Source organism: Schistocerca americana, chromosome X (assembly GCF_021461395.2).
Source record: "Schistocerca americana isolate TAMUIC-IGC-003095 chromosome X, iqSchAmer2.1, whole genome shotgun sequence".
Taxonomy (NCBI): Eukaryota; Metazoa; Arthropoda; class Insecta; order Orthoptera; family Acrididae; genus Schistocerca; species Schistocerca americana.
In genome coordinates this window covers 853,236,578-853,251,271 of record NC_060130.1, presented here as the reverse complement: position 1 = coordinate 853,251,271, position 14,694 = coordinate 853,236,578, and the positions used below count along the sequence as shown (strand labels likewise).

Below are 14,694 nucleotides of genomic sequence, written 5' to 3'. Positions count from 1 at the left end.
GAAACAGTTGATATAAGAATCAAGAAAGAAGATTATATTCGTGGAAGAGATGTGGAGATACCATCAGTTTTCTGATAATTTATATGATGGAAAGAAAAATTTCGAAACCAGATCTTAAAGTGCAAAATGTTTGAAGGGTCGGATATGAACTCTTACCATAATTTATTGGATATGAATTGCCGCAACTGCAGAATTGTAGAGCAGATGGGACACAGGTAGGCTGAAAGAACCAGAAGTTGATCAGAGCTTCGTACGGAGCGTTACTCAATGTTTGACGGAAACTGGGGAAAAAATTACAATACAAGTGGCATAGGAAGTTTAGAAAGATGAAATAGTCAAGGCGGCAAAGTATCAAGGCCAACGGCCTTGCCGCAGTGGTAACACCGGTTCCCACCAGATCACCGAAGTTAAGCGCTGTCGGGCTGGGCTAGCACTTGCATGGGTGACCATCCGGTGTGGCGAGCGCTGATGGCAAGCGGGGTGCACTCAGCCCTTGTGAGGCAAACAGAGGACCTACTTGATTAAGAATTAGCGGCTCCGGTCTCCTAAATTGATATACGGCCGGAAGAGTGGTGTGCTGACCACATGACCCTCCATATCAGCATCCAGTGACGCCTGTGGGCTGAAGATGACACGGCTGCCGGTCGGTTCCGTTGGGCCTTCAGCGTCTGTTCGGACAGAGTTTAGTTTAGTTTAGTTTTTAGCAAATACTTAATTCAACTGATGAAAGGAGAAAATACAAAAACTACAGTACATGAATCAAGAAAAAGGAATACAGACATTTAAAAATGAGATTGACAGATAGTGGAAATTGACTAAGCATGTATGGGTACAGGACAAAATGCAAGGCTGTAGAAGGTTGTATTTCTGCAAAGAAAATAAATATAACTTAAGTTGAGGTGCTGCTTGTGCCCCCTACAAGCACTTAGTGTTCACTATTACTACTCGCAGAATGCAGGCTAAGTGTCGTCGTCTTATTATTACTCAGTGCTGATGCCCTCCAAGTCTGCGACTGAACTGGATTGACCATTGATGGGAGGCTTGTTAAAGCAGTGTTGACAGAGGACGCTTAACTCCGTCTTCCTGGCGCTGCGGCGCTGACCACTCTTTCCTTTCACGCGCGGGTCAGCGCCTTCTTGATGCTGTTTCGCGGAGCTGCGCTGGTCGGTGTAAAGTCGAATGCGTTAGGACTGAACATTCCTCCGCCCCACCCACCCCATCCCCACCGCACTGCAGTTCCTTCTCTAAATCCTCGCACAAACGAAAAAATGGCTGACATCGAAATAAGTGTCCAAGGAATAGAAAAGCAACTGGAATCACTCAATAGAGGAAAGTCCACTGGACCTGGCGGGATACTAATTCGATTCTACACAGAGTACTCGAAAGAACTTGCCCCCCTTCTAACAGCCGTGTACCGCAAGTCTCTAGAGGAACGGAGGGTTCCAAATGATTGGAAAAGAGCACAGATAGTCCCAGTCTTCAAGAAGGGTCGTCGAGCAGATGCGCAAAACTATAGACCTATATCTCTTACGTCGATCTCTTGTAGAATTTTAGAACCTGTTTTTTGCTCGCGTATCATGTCATTTCTGGAAACCCAGAATCTACTATGTAGGAATCAACATGGATTCCGGAAACAGCGATCGTGTGAGACCCAACTCGCTTTATTTGTTCATGAGACCCAGAAAATATTAGATACAGGCTCCCAGGTAGATGCTATTTTTCTTGACTTCCGGAAGGCGTTCGATACAGTTCCGCACTGTCGCCTGATAAACAAAGTAAGAGCCTACGGAATATCAGACCAGTTGTGTGGCTGGATTGAAGAGTTTTTAGCAAACAGAACACAGCATGTTGTTATCAATGGAGAGACGTCTACAGACGTTAAAGTAACCTCTGGCGTGCCACAGGGGAGTGTTATGGGACCATTGCTTTTCACAATATATATAAATGACTTAGTAGATAGTGTCGGAAGTTTCATGCGGCTTTTCGCGGATGATGCTGTAGTATACAGAGAAGTTGCAGCATTAGAAAATTGTAGCGAAATGCAGGAAGATCTGCAGCGGATAGGCACTTGGTGCATGGAGTGGCAACTGACCCTTAACATAGACAAATGTAATGTATTGCGAATACATAGAAAGAAGGATCCTTTATTGTATGATTATATGATAGCGGAACAAACACTGGTAGCAGTTACTTCTGTAAAATATCTGGGAGTATGCGTGCGGAACGATTTGAAGTGGAATGATCACATAAAATTAATTGTTGGTAAGGCGAGTACCAGGTTGAGATTCATTGGGAGAGTGCTTAGAAAATGTAGTCCATCAACAAAGGAGGTGGCTTACAAAACACTCGTTCGACCTATACTTGAGTATTGCTCATCAGTGTGGGATCCGTACCAGATCGGTCTGACGGAGGAGATAGAGAAGATCCAAAGAAGAGCGGCGCGTTTCGTCACAGGGTTATTTGGTAACCGTGATAGCGTTACGGAGATGTTTAATAAACTCAAGTGGCAGACTCTGCAAGAGAGGCGCTCTGCATCGCGGTGTAGCTTGCTCGCCAGGTTTCGAGAGGGTGCGTTTCTGGATGAGGTATTGAATATATTGCTTCCCCCTACTTATACCTCCCGAGGAGATCACGAATGTAAAATTAGAGAGATTAGAGCGCGCACGGAGGCTTTCAGACAGTCGTTCTTCCCGCGAACCATACGCGACTGGAACAGGAAAGGGAGGTAATGACAGTGGCACGCAAAGTGCCCTCCGCCACACACCGTTGGGCGGCTTGCGGAGTATCAGTGTAGATGTAGATGTAAAATGACGCACCGTTGTCGTGTAGGGAGCCATCTTAATACCACTGGGGAAGGGAGGGGGGGGGGGTGATGACGACGGTGACGGTGTCGGGTCCAAGAAGGGAGCCAGGACGAGCGCTGGGAAGTTGAGCTGCTGCGGTGGTGAAGGCGATGGGTCCTCAGGCGACCCTGATGGCACCCGGGGGCGACAGCACCGACCGCAAGATCCCGGTAGGACGTGAATCTGGGGACAGGAAATCTGCGGAAGAATCTGGCAAATGACAAGCACTAATCTGTTTCTGATGGCGAAGCAGAAGCCCAGCAGGATCTTGAATTAAATACATGTAAGCTCTCAAATTTCCAAGAACCGTTCCTCTCTCCTAGCGCCTGGTACGGCCAAAAACTCTGAAAAGAATAGGATCATTAAGGCGCAAAGCGATACACGCGGAGCGTGGGAAGCACCGTGCGCTGCGGTTGATGTAGCAACTGGGGCAGCGTGCAGTGGCGCCGGCCACGGACCGTCTCGGGGCAGGGAGCGGCACATTGCGAGGAAGAGCAGCAGCGCTTGTTCTCTTGTGTGGGAGGCACGTAGTTTGTTCATCTGCTGCTTTAAAGTACGCACAAATCATTCATCTTCTCCGTCCGACTGAGGATGATGGTTCAAATGGCTCTGAGCACTATGGGACTTGGAACTACTTAAACCTAACTAACTTAAGGACATCGCACACATCCATGCCCGAGGCAGGATTCGAACCTGCGACCGTAGTGGTCGCGCGGTTCCAGACTGAAGCGCCTAGAACCGCTCGGCCACAACGGCCGGACTGAGGATGAAACGGAGCACTGGTGAGGTGAGTGATAACATTAGCTGCATAAAACTGTTCGATGTTCTGAGCCGTAAACTGTGACCAGTTGTCTGTAACTTACACTTCAGGCGAACCTTCCAAGCAAAAAATAGATGACGTGACCCGAATGGTACTATGCAACGTAGTCGAGTTCATGGGCACTGCGAACGGATATTTGCTAAAAGAGTCCACAACAATAGGCCAACGAGTGTTTCAGAATGGCCCAGCAGAGTCAATATGCGCTCGTTGCCACGTCGATTGACACTTTGGCCAAGCTGAAAACGTTTGCAGTGGGGCCGATAAAGTTTCAACACAAATTTGGGCGTATATGCTCAGCCAAGTACAGTGCCAATGCGCCTGTTCTGTGCGTACAATACCCCAATGTCCTTGTTGGATCAATCGCAACACATCTTTTTGCAGCTCTTTAAGAATAAGGCACACGCGATTGTCCAGAATCATTTTGCAATAAAATCACACCGTGCTGGGCGGAGAGGCTACGCTGACAAGTAAAACATCGGCGCACAAAATAATTCTGAAAGTTTCACACTAAACGAGGCCAAGGAGTACGGATGTAGTGCAACAAAAAGTTTAAGTCAGGGTCTGCTTCTATGGCCTGTGCAGTTTTCCTGTAGTTCAGTGTAAAATTATGTAGAAGTTCAGCGTCCTGCACATCCATCTGACAACAAGATGCGGCAGTAACATCGAATTCAGAATCATGACCAACAGGAAGGTGAGAAAGGGCTTCAGCATTTGCACGCTTCGAAGTGGGCCGGTACAATATTTCGTATTGATACGAGGCGCAAACGATACAACGGAGTCGCAACCTAGGCTGCGTTGGGTATAAATCGGGTATATAACAAAGCTCAACGATGCAGCTTCTGAGCCGTGCGTGGCGGAACAGGTTTGGACGGATGAAACAAAGACTGAAGCGGCTTATAGTCCGTCACTAGATAAAACTTCCGACCAAACAGACAATGCGGAAACTTCGTCACGCCATAAATAATAGCGAGCGCTTCCTTCTTGATTTGAGAGTAGTTACGTTGAGTGTGGTCAACTTAACAGCGAGAGCAATCTGCCTGGCCTGTGAACTATATCTGTGCTAGAGCACTGCTCTGATTCCGTATGAAGAAGCGTCCACTGCCAAAACCACAGTCTTAGGGGGATCCAAATGAATAAGGCATCTGTCACTCAACAAGGCATTTTTAAGTTTCTGGAATGCGTCCTGACTCTTTGATCAAAACAAAAGGCACATTCCTAAGGCGCAAACGATACAACGGAGCCGCGATCTAGGCTGCGTTGGGTATAAATCGGATATAATATGTAAACTTCCCGAGAACTGACTGCAATTCCGGAACGTCCCGCGAGGCAGGGAAGTTCCGGGTGGCCGTCGCTATTAAGAACATGGGATAAGTATTGAATTTCGGACTGAAAAAAGGTTAATTTGTCCAGTCGACACTTCAAACCTGTTACTGAAAACACTTGCAGTAGTGTACGAAAGTTACTGATATGTTCCTCCGGTGTACGACCTGACACCACAATATGTGTCCAAGTAATTTGAACAGAATGGAACTTTTGCAGTAGGTTGTTCTAAGTAGCGTTGGAATATGGCAGGTGCAGAAGCGCTGCCAAAGGTAAGCGCAAAAAATTTGACCAACCCTAAATCTGCGATGACCATAAACACTTTCTGAGACTCTTCATCTAGCAGAATTTGGAAATACGAATCGCGTAAGTGAAATTTTGAAAAACAGTTGCCTGCACCAAGCCTGTTCATTAATTCCATCAATTATTGTTTGTGCATTCACAGTGAATTTAAAGTCAACACAACGACGAAGTCTTCCAGAAGGCTTTTTTAGGATGATTAAGGGAGAATCCCATTGACTAGCCTGGATGGGAGCAATAATACCATTACCTTGCCATTCTTTGAGTTGACTTGCAACTTTGTCTTTAAGAGCATGAGGGACGGAAAGCGCCCGAAAAAACTTTAGTTGCTCATTGTCCTTCATAGTAAAGTGCGCCACTAAATTATTTCCTCTGCCAAGTCCTTCAGAAAATAAATCAGGAAACTCCTCAATCAACTGAGTAACACTGTGTATAGGGTTGAAAGCAGAAACAGAAAGTACGTTGTCGTGAATATGAAGACCAAACAAATCAAATTACTACCTCCAAAATCTTTCCACAGTCCCGCGAACGCAAAATCGTAAATGTAATTGGTCTGCTGTGAGACTGGAATGTGGCAGGTAAACTAAGCACTGGAATGTCCTGACCTTTATACGCAGTAAGGTGTGTGCAAAATTTTGTCAACTGTGGCGAGCCGAAATGTTCATAAGTGGCATGATTAAGCAATGTAACCGAAGTGCCAGTGTGTAACTGAAATCGCACACGGCGTCCAGCAATGACTTAAGTTCACAAACAATATGTTTGACTGTCACTTCACAGAATTTTGCAGGTTGAGGACACATCTCGCATTTGCTCATTATTAGTACTGGTAGCTGGTTTAGGAAAAACTATATTCACTGACAAGAGGAAACGTGGGTAGAGTTCGTTTTCTGTTGCATGCACACAGTCTGTACATTACGTGGCTTCCCACAAGCAAAGCAAGCAATGCGTGGGAAAGCAGAGGAGACATGATTTCACAGCAGATATATGCGGTGACGTTTGTTTACTCTGGCCATGGCGCGGTGGTCTATTTGGGCACAGCGGTCGGTCGCAAAGCTGTTTGTCACTTTGCATTACACCGCAGGAGGCAGCTACTTCAAAGTTATTCACGGCATTATCGCACGAGTCCTGATGTTCAATAATTTGTAACACGTGTTGCAAAAGTAGGATTAGAATATTTTAGAATTTGTTCACGAATCCTACTGTTTGGCTCATTGTACGCAATGGCATCGCGAATCATTGCGTCACTATAGTACTGTTCACAGCTACAATGAAAAGGACACTGTCGTGTCATACCGTGAAGTTCAGTGACCCATTGACAGTATGTCTGTTCTGACTTTTTCCGCAATCGAAAAAAATGGTTCAAATGGCTCTGAGCACTATGGGACTTAACATTTGAGGTCATCAGTCCCCTAGGACTTAGAACTACTTAAAGCTAACCAACCTAAGGACATCACACATATCCATGCCCGAGGCGGGATTCGAACCTGCGACCGTAGCGGTTGCGCGGTTCGAGACTGAAGCGCCTAGAACCGCTCGGCCACACTGGCCGGCTCCGCAATCGAAACAACTTGTAACGAACTGGGGCAACCTGAACTTGAGCCTCGTAATACTTAGTGAGGGGTCCGCAGCTCGTGGTCTCGCGGTCGCGTTCTCGCTTCCCGAGCACGGGGTCCCGGAATCGATTCCCAGCGGGGTCAGGAATTTTCACCTGCCTCGAAATGACTGGGTGTTTGTGTTGTCCTCATCATTTCATCATCATTCATGAATGTGGTGAGTTTGGACTGAGCAAAGGTTGGGAATTTGTACGGGCGCTGATAAGCGCGCAGTTGGGCGCCCCACAAGCCAAACATCATCATCATCATCATCATCACTTAGTGAGGGTGGAAACTAGATGTTCAAAAACTAGCGACTCCGGCCTACTAGACTGGAATAACTTCTGAACAAAGAACTCTTGAGCCGGACACTGAAAAAAAAAATGTTTCACAGTACCTTGCAGTTTATGGGTAGCGCAATGAGCGTTGAAGTGAGCACAGTACTCATTTCATACCTCCTGTTCGTCATCAAAAGCTCAGAATGGAGGAACGCATGGAGGCGGTGCCGTGGATGTGGTGAAGTTGATGCAGCAACGGCTTGTACGTTAATAAGCTGCTGGACAGTCATCATCACCTATGACATTTGTTGGCTTTGAAACTGAAGAAAATACATTGGATCAAAGTCAGTAGCAGTCGGAAGCATGGGGGCAGATGGTGTAGGAGGCGGGTTAGAGGTCATTTTAATTAGAGGAGCGCCGCAACACAGTTATATTGAGAGGCACCCACATGCCTTGCTCATACTGTGGCATCAACCAGTCAGGCCTGCAAGATGAGTGGTCTGCCAAGCGAGTGGACTCATTCTTATTTATCGTGTAACATGAACTCTACTGCTCACAATTAAGTTACAAGTTATTCTCCTGTTTGAATATTACGCAACGGAAACGCACATCTGACTATTAGTAATTTACACAACACTGACTGTTCACTACGCACTGGCAATACCACATTTCCTTTCTTATTTAACGGCTTTTATCAACACGTGGCCATCGCACTGAATATGAATGACGCACACATTATAAATTCTGGATATCATGACAACATACAATTCGAAGGAAAAGGCCACCAATCTTTTTCTTTTCACTATCTTATTTATTCCGATAAATTCTGTAACCTAAACACACAAATTCTATAACCTACAACAATAACACATGAGAAATTCCGCGCAGTGGGCATGGCTTTCCATTGGTGATTCTCTATCTTATGGTCTCGTAATTATTTAATGCTACAGTGCACTTTCTGGATAGGATGGTGGATCTTTTGCTATATCTCACACTTCGACTCTCACAACCATCATCACGAAACTTTCCTCCAGACCGAGCGGTACAAAAGGAACATGCATAACCCACTACCTCTGAAACTACCTTGCTACTCTCCCATGCAAACCACACATACTTAAATTACATGACATACACCACACTGCAACATGGAATACAACACAAGGAATAGTCACAACATTATAATCACATCACGTTCAGCTTTCCCACTTCAATTAGTACTTACCCCAGTTTCACACGACACTGCCCCACTTCGTAATTTTTCTTTCCTACTATGAACTCTGGAGGATATATGCACGTCTTCCTGTGCAATGTAAGTCAAGTGGCGTTGCTGGATAGACGGCTGACTCACCTTGCTTCTCTCTCAGAGTATTATAGTTTGAATCAAGCGTCACACGGAAACATAACACGCAAAGTAATATTAAGAACATATTCATCACACATGCGAGTCCTCAACTGATACCATGGACGAGTACTTCTCTTTATCCTTTGTCTCATACACAGATTGAGACTCACACAGTACTCACCACGTGGAAGCACTCGTCTCTAATTTCAAGTCCTGCACACACCATTTCTTAAATATTTCCAACTTATAGTACACACGCTAGTAATTCAGCTTAACTTAAGCACTCGGAAGTATTTCAACTTATTGCTACACGGGGTTTCATTGTGACCGTTGGTCACTTCCAAAGATTACTACGATCCCCTTAATATTACCTGCCTGACCCCCACAAAAGTTCCTGAAATAGAGAAATTATTATTCCAAACTACTCTTAAGTATTTCACATGCATACCATGTCTCCACTCTTTTGTCTTTACGGAGCACACCTAAGACAGGTCTTACCAACACTAGATCCAGCGACAGAGTGCTGAAACATGGCCGTTCTTCAGGTCCTCTCGCAGGGATCCCAAATCATTTGTACAAAACTTGAAGATTAATATAACACCTTATTTCTGCAAAGAAAATAGATATAACTTAACTTGAGGTGCTGCTTGTGCCTCCTAAAAGCAATTACTGTTGATTATTACTACTCACAAAACGCAGGCTAAGTGTCGTCCGCCTACTACTCAGTACTGATGCTCTCGAAGTCTGCGACTGAACTGGACCAAGCAGCGATGGGCCGCTGGTTAAATCAGCGTTGACAGGGGGCGCTGAACCCTGTCTTCCTGGAGGTGTGGAGCTGCCCACTTTTTCTATTGGCGCTTGAATGAGTGCCTTCTTGATACCGTTTAGTGGCGGTGCGCTCGTCGGTGTGCAATCTAATACTTCAGGACTGCACATATGAGACAGCCAAAATACTCTTAAACTTCAACAAAAATTTAATCATTACAGTTCCACAAAAAGGAAATGCTTACATGGGGTTAACGTTGTAGAACTATCGGTTTAGTATGGAAATACTGTATGTCTTTGGGTTCAGGAGATATGTAGAATAACACGAGGCAATAGTGACCCCATGACTTACCCTAGAAAATAAGTTGAATAAAAGTAAAATTACATTTTTAGCTTTCAATATACATTTTGCCAATGTTGACTGCAATTGTACTAGTTGTACGACATGAAAGGGAAACAGTAGCTGACAAGGGAGTGAGACAGGGTTGCATCCTATTCCCGACATTATTCAATCTATGAAGGAAACGAAGGGGAAATTCGGACAATGAGTTAAAATTCAGGTAGAGGAAATAAAAATTTTGAGTTTCCTGAAGACTCTGTAGTTCTGTCATAGAAGGCGGAGGACTTGAAAGAACTGTTGAACGAAACGGATATCGTCTTGAAAAAAGGTTATAAGATGAACACAACAAAAGTAAAACAGGAGTAACGGAATACAGCTCAATTAAATCAGTTAACACCGAGGGAATTCGGTTAGGAAACGAGACACTAAAAGTACTCGATTAATTTTGTTGTTTGGGTTTGGGGAGCAAAATATCTCATGATGGCGGAAGGAGAGAGATTGTAAAATGCAAACTGACAGTAAGAAGCGAAACATTTCCAGAAAAGAGAAATTTGTTGCCGGCCGCGGTGGCCGTGCGGTTCTAGGTGCTGCAGTCCGGAACCGCGGGACTGCTACGGTCGCAGGTTCGAATCCTGCCTCGGGCATGGATGTGTGTGATGTCCTTAGGTTAGTTAGGTTTAAGTAGTTCTAAGTTCTAGGGGACTTATGACCACAGCAGTTGAGTCCCATAGTGATCAGAGCCATTTGAACCATTTGAACCCACTGGTGTATTAGATGACCACATCTGTCTTGTCCGGTTCGAATCTCGTTCATGATCCTCCACTTACGTCTGGGGAAATAGACTCCATGTTTGTTGACTACAGTTGACTGCTCCCACTGGAGTTTCCATGAGTGGTTTACACTCAAAGAGTAGCCAAGAAAGCTCTCTGCTGTGCGCCACGGTGGTTTCCTTGATTTCCAGCGCTGATGTTCTACTTCTGCAGTACCTCTATGAATGGGTATCTCAGAATTCTCCTGAATTTTGTTCTAGACCTTCAGGAGAGCCTCTGATCTTCTTAGAACTGGAGGTAGGATCTTGCTGAGAACAAGAAAGCTTAGGGTGTTTGTACTTCAAATGTATCTCGTAAGTGGCCGTGCGGTTCTAGGCGCTATAGTCTGGAACCGTGAGATCGCTACGGTCGCAGGTTCGAATCCTGCCTCGGGCATTGATGTGTGTAATGTCCTTAGGTTAGTTAGGTTTAAGTAGTTCTAAGTTCTACCGGACTGATGACCACAGCAGTTAAGTCCCATAGTGCTCAGTGTCTTTTGATTTTTTTTGTATCCCGTAATTGTTCGCATTGCCTGATGAGTTGCACGTCTCTCTTCTCAGTGTGTTTTGAGACCATTTGTTGTTTCAGTTGAAAGCACCGCTGTGCATGTGTAAGTGTAACTGATTGATCTGCAAGGTAGTTACCGTGTTACAGACAAACTCTTTTACATTAAAACTGTGCAGGATGTCTGTATTGTTTTCCTCGGGTAGAGTATACGTTTCCATAATGAGGTTGCAAAAGTGCTACGATATTTCGATCAACGTACGTGTGTGAAAGACATTTCCTCGATTATGAAACTAAATAAGTCACTATTACTTGTATCGAATAGATACCAAATTTCAGTTGACATTGTAGAGGGGAAATGTACAAGCATTCAAAGATTTAAGCGTTTGTGTAAATAAATAAATGAATCGGGAACACGGATGGTCAACAATGATAATAATGATATTCTGAAAGTAATCTCAGATGATGTGTGTACTCATTTTAGGTATGAAGAAAAGAAAATTGCCGAAATGGCACCATGAGTGCGAAAATCTGTGAAATTGTCTTCGTCTGTTTATATGCCAAGAGTTTATACTAGATAAGAATTAAATTATGTCATCATCGTACCAAAACTATATAAATAATAATAATAATATATAATATAAACTATATAAAAAATTTCTGTCATTTATGATGTGTATTGTTTAGAGATATGAAATATGAAACTACTTCAGATGTAGTGCCCCTGCATTGTTATTTAAATGCAGTGTGTTCACAGTTTCACCTCTTCCCCTTCATTCCGCTCATGCAGCGTGGCATGGCAGTGGGGGGAAGTATGCAGCCAGGCTGCACGCAAACCAGGGCACAGCTCGCTACTCGAATTCTTGGCAGCCACTCTCTTGTATAGGGAAGTGTTCTCCGATTACTTCAAAAATTCTGTTGTATATCATACGCCCGAGGATTCTGTATGCGACACTTATATAAGTGCTTTTGGAGGATAGTTTCCACTTTTGTGGACTCTTTATAAGGTTATTGTATGGCTCATAATTTTGTTTCCTTTATCGGAAGTGGTAGGTTTCTGATTTGTAGATTATCTTAGAAGAATTTAATAGGACCTTTTGCTGCATCTGGTCCATAGGGTGCTAGTAACTCAGGGTATATCCGTTCTAATCCAGCTCCTTTTCCAGCTTTCATACTTTTGATTGCTTGTTTTTGATTGCTTGTTTGGTTTCTTCTTCTTGAAATGGAATGAATAGTTCAGAAGTGTCTGTGACAGCTCTTCTTCTGATATTCAGTTGTAATTTGATATCCCTTTTCGTTTTCTTGTCTTTTGCGTTCTTGGAAACTAATACTAATTGTTCAGCAAAACCATCAAATTGATGGCAGTTTTTGATATTTTGGTTGCAGGATTTGGAGAATCTTGTTTTCCAATGATAGTCCAGGCTTTCCTGCTAGAGTAGGTATAACCTAAGGATTTTACTGTTCCACGCCAGTTCTTTCTTCGACCGTCATCCACGAATTTGAGGAGATCTGTTACATAGTCAGAGTTACAATGTTCCTCATACTCTCTGCGTAATTTCTCACTCTCTATACTCCAAGCGCTGGTGAACTAATGTAGTATCCTCTAGGTATGCATCGTCTAGTTGCACCATTAATCATCCCAATACATCTATCGTAGTCGTTGAAGAATGGTTTCATCTGTCTAACATTGGAGTCTGTTTGCTTTACAAATTCAATCCAGTTGGCTTTCTTGAGGTTCCATCTCGGTTTAGGATGTAATTGTACAACGGATATAGTCATCTCCACATCTCAGATAAAAGTTCTGAGTTGGCTATGGGGGAAAATCACTGTATGCAGTACTAGGGGACTGATGACCTCAGATGTTAAGTCCCATAGTGGTCAGAGACATTTGAACCATTTTTGAAATAAATCTTTGAATGCTTGTACATTTTTCCCTCTACTGTGTCAGTTGATGAAGTTTGGTATCTATTCAACACAAGTTACTGTCTTCGTCATATTCTCTTTTTTCAGTAGCGTTTCTAATCATTATATGTTCTGTCATGCAGTCGAAGACACATCCGAATGATTTTATTAAATTTAACATTTTCTATAACATTCCTATTACCATTTGCTTGAAACTGTACTTTGAAAGTTTATTAGCTACCTTGGCCCATATACGGTTCCTCTTCATTTGCCTTTTTCGTATCTGCAAGGTGTTTTGCTGTTTGTGTAAGTATCTTTGTTGAATAATTATTTCTTTCTTATGTGTTCCTTTAATATTTATTTTACAAAATATTGCACTTGCTTTATTGAAAATGTTTTAAGTCCCAAACCTTAAATATATTCACATAATGTAAATTTTTGATTTCCCGTCTCTTGAGCTATTTTTTTCTAGCTTTGTATTTATTTTTTCTCTGCAGCTTATGAGTCTATGATTATTTTCGTCTAGAAAGTACTTTAGAATCGTCAAATCGTCTAATATTTATTTATTATTTGGTGAAATACAAAGAGTTTCAGTTTTAGTGCTAACTGGGCCTTTCGAAGTCAATTTTCTATTTACTTTTTCCTGGAAGAAAAGTTTAAAGACGAACTCGTTGCTCCTATTGGCAGTTACCGATCAACTGGAGAATCGTTCTCTAGGTGTTCTCCTACCGTATCACTACAGTCTTCCATGAACACCCTGTAGCGATATTTGCTATGATTTATCAGTTTTGCGACTCTTCATAGACATCTTGTACGTCCTCATCAAAATATGTGCGCACATTTGAATGATTTCCGTGTAACAAGTTCTGTTTTTAAAACACTACCATTCTGTCTGAGAGTCATTCAGATTCTGTAATACTGTTCTTAATTTAGTTGACTGCGATAAACCTTACGCATGAATATATCTCCTTGCTTTACAGTAAAATATATGAGCTGATTCTAATTCAATTTGGTTGTCGTTTTCACGTTACACTCCTAGTAACTACACGGTATCTGATTTGATATAATTTAACACTGATAGTCCCAATAACTTCTCTGCAGAATTTCTGGTCTTGCAATTTATTGTCCCTAAAATAAAATTAGGTTGCTAAGGTCCATATTATTGTTTAATAATTAGAATGTTGTGTAGCTAGATATGGACGAGGAAGTAGCAGGCCGTACCCCGTGGCCTTACACTATTGGGGCAGTTCACTCAGTCCAGTATTCTCAAATGTCGACTCACCCGGGCTACAGTACGGACATTCCAAGAACTGGCAGGTGAGAATAGGTCTTGTCATAATTCCACCCACGGCACACTAGACTGCCAGGGCCAGAAGAGTTCGGATGGCCACAAGGACAACAGCAAACCTCTGCGATAAACGTTATCTACAACTACGCAGATACTCCGTAAGCCAACGTACGGTGTGTGGCGGAGGGTACCCTGTGGCACTACCTTTCCTCTTCCATTCGCAAACAGAGCGAGGGAAAAACGATTATCTATATGCCTCCGTAAGAACCCTAATTTCTCGTACGGTATCTTATTTTCGTGGTTCTTATGCGCAATGTATGTTGGCGGCAGTAGAATCGTTCTGCAGTCAGCTCCAAATGCCAGCGATCTAAATTTTCTCAGTACTGTTTCTCGAAAAGAATGTCGCCTTCCCTCTAGGGATTCCCATTTTAGTTACCGAAGCATCTCCGTATCGTCCGCCACCGTAGCTGAGTGGAGATCACGCCGGCGTGTCATGCCGGGGGGCCCGGGTTCGATTCCCGGATTGGTTGGAGATTTTCTCCACTCAGTCACTAGGTGTTTGTGTCGTCTTCATCATTATCATTTCATCCT

General features: G+C 43.5%; 1 pseudogene; it reads left to right on the top strand.

The window, feature by feature from the left end:
* Nucleotides 1-356: 356 nt before the first annotated feature.
* LOC124557335 lies at nt 357-474 on the top strand (annotated as a pseudogene).
* The last annotated feature ends 14,220 nt before the right edge of the window (nt 475-14,694 follow it).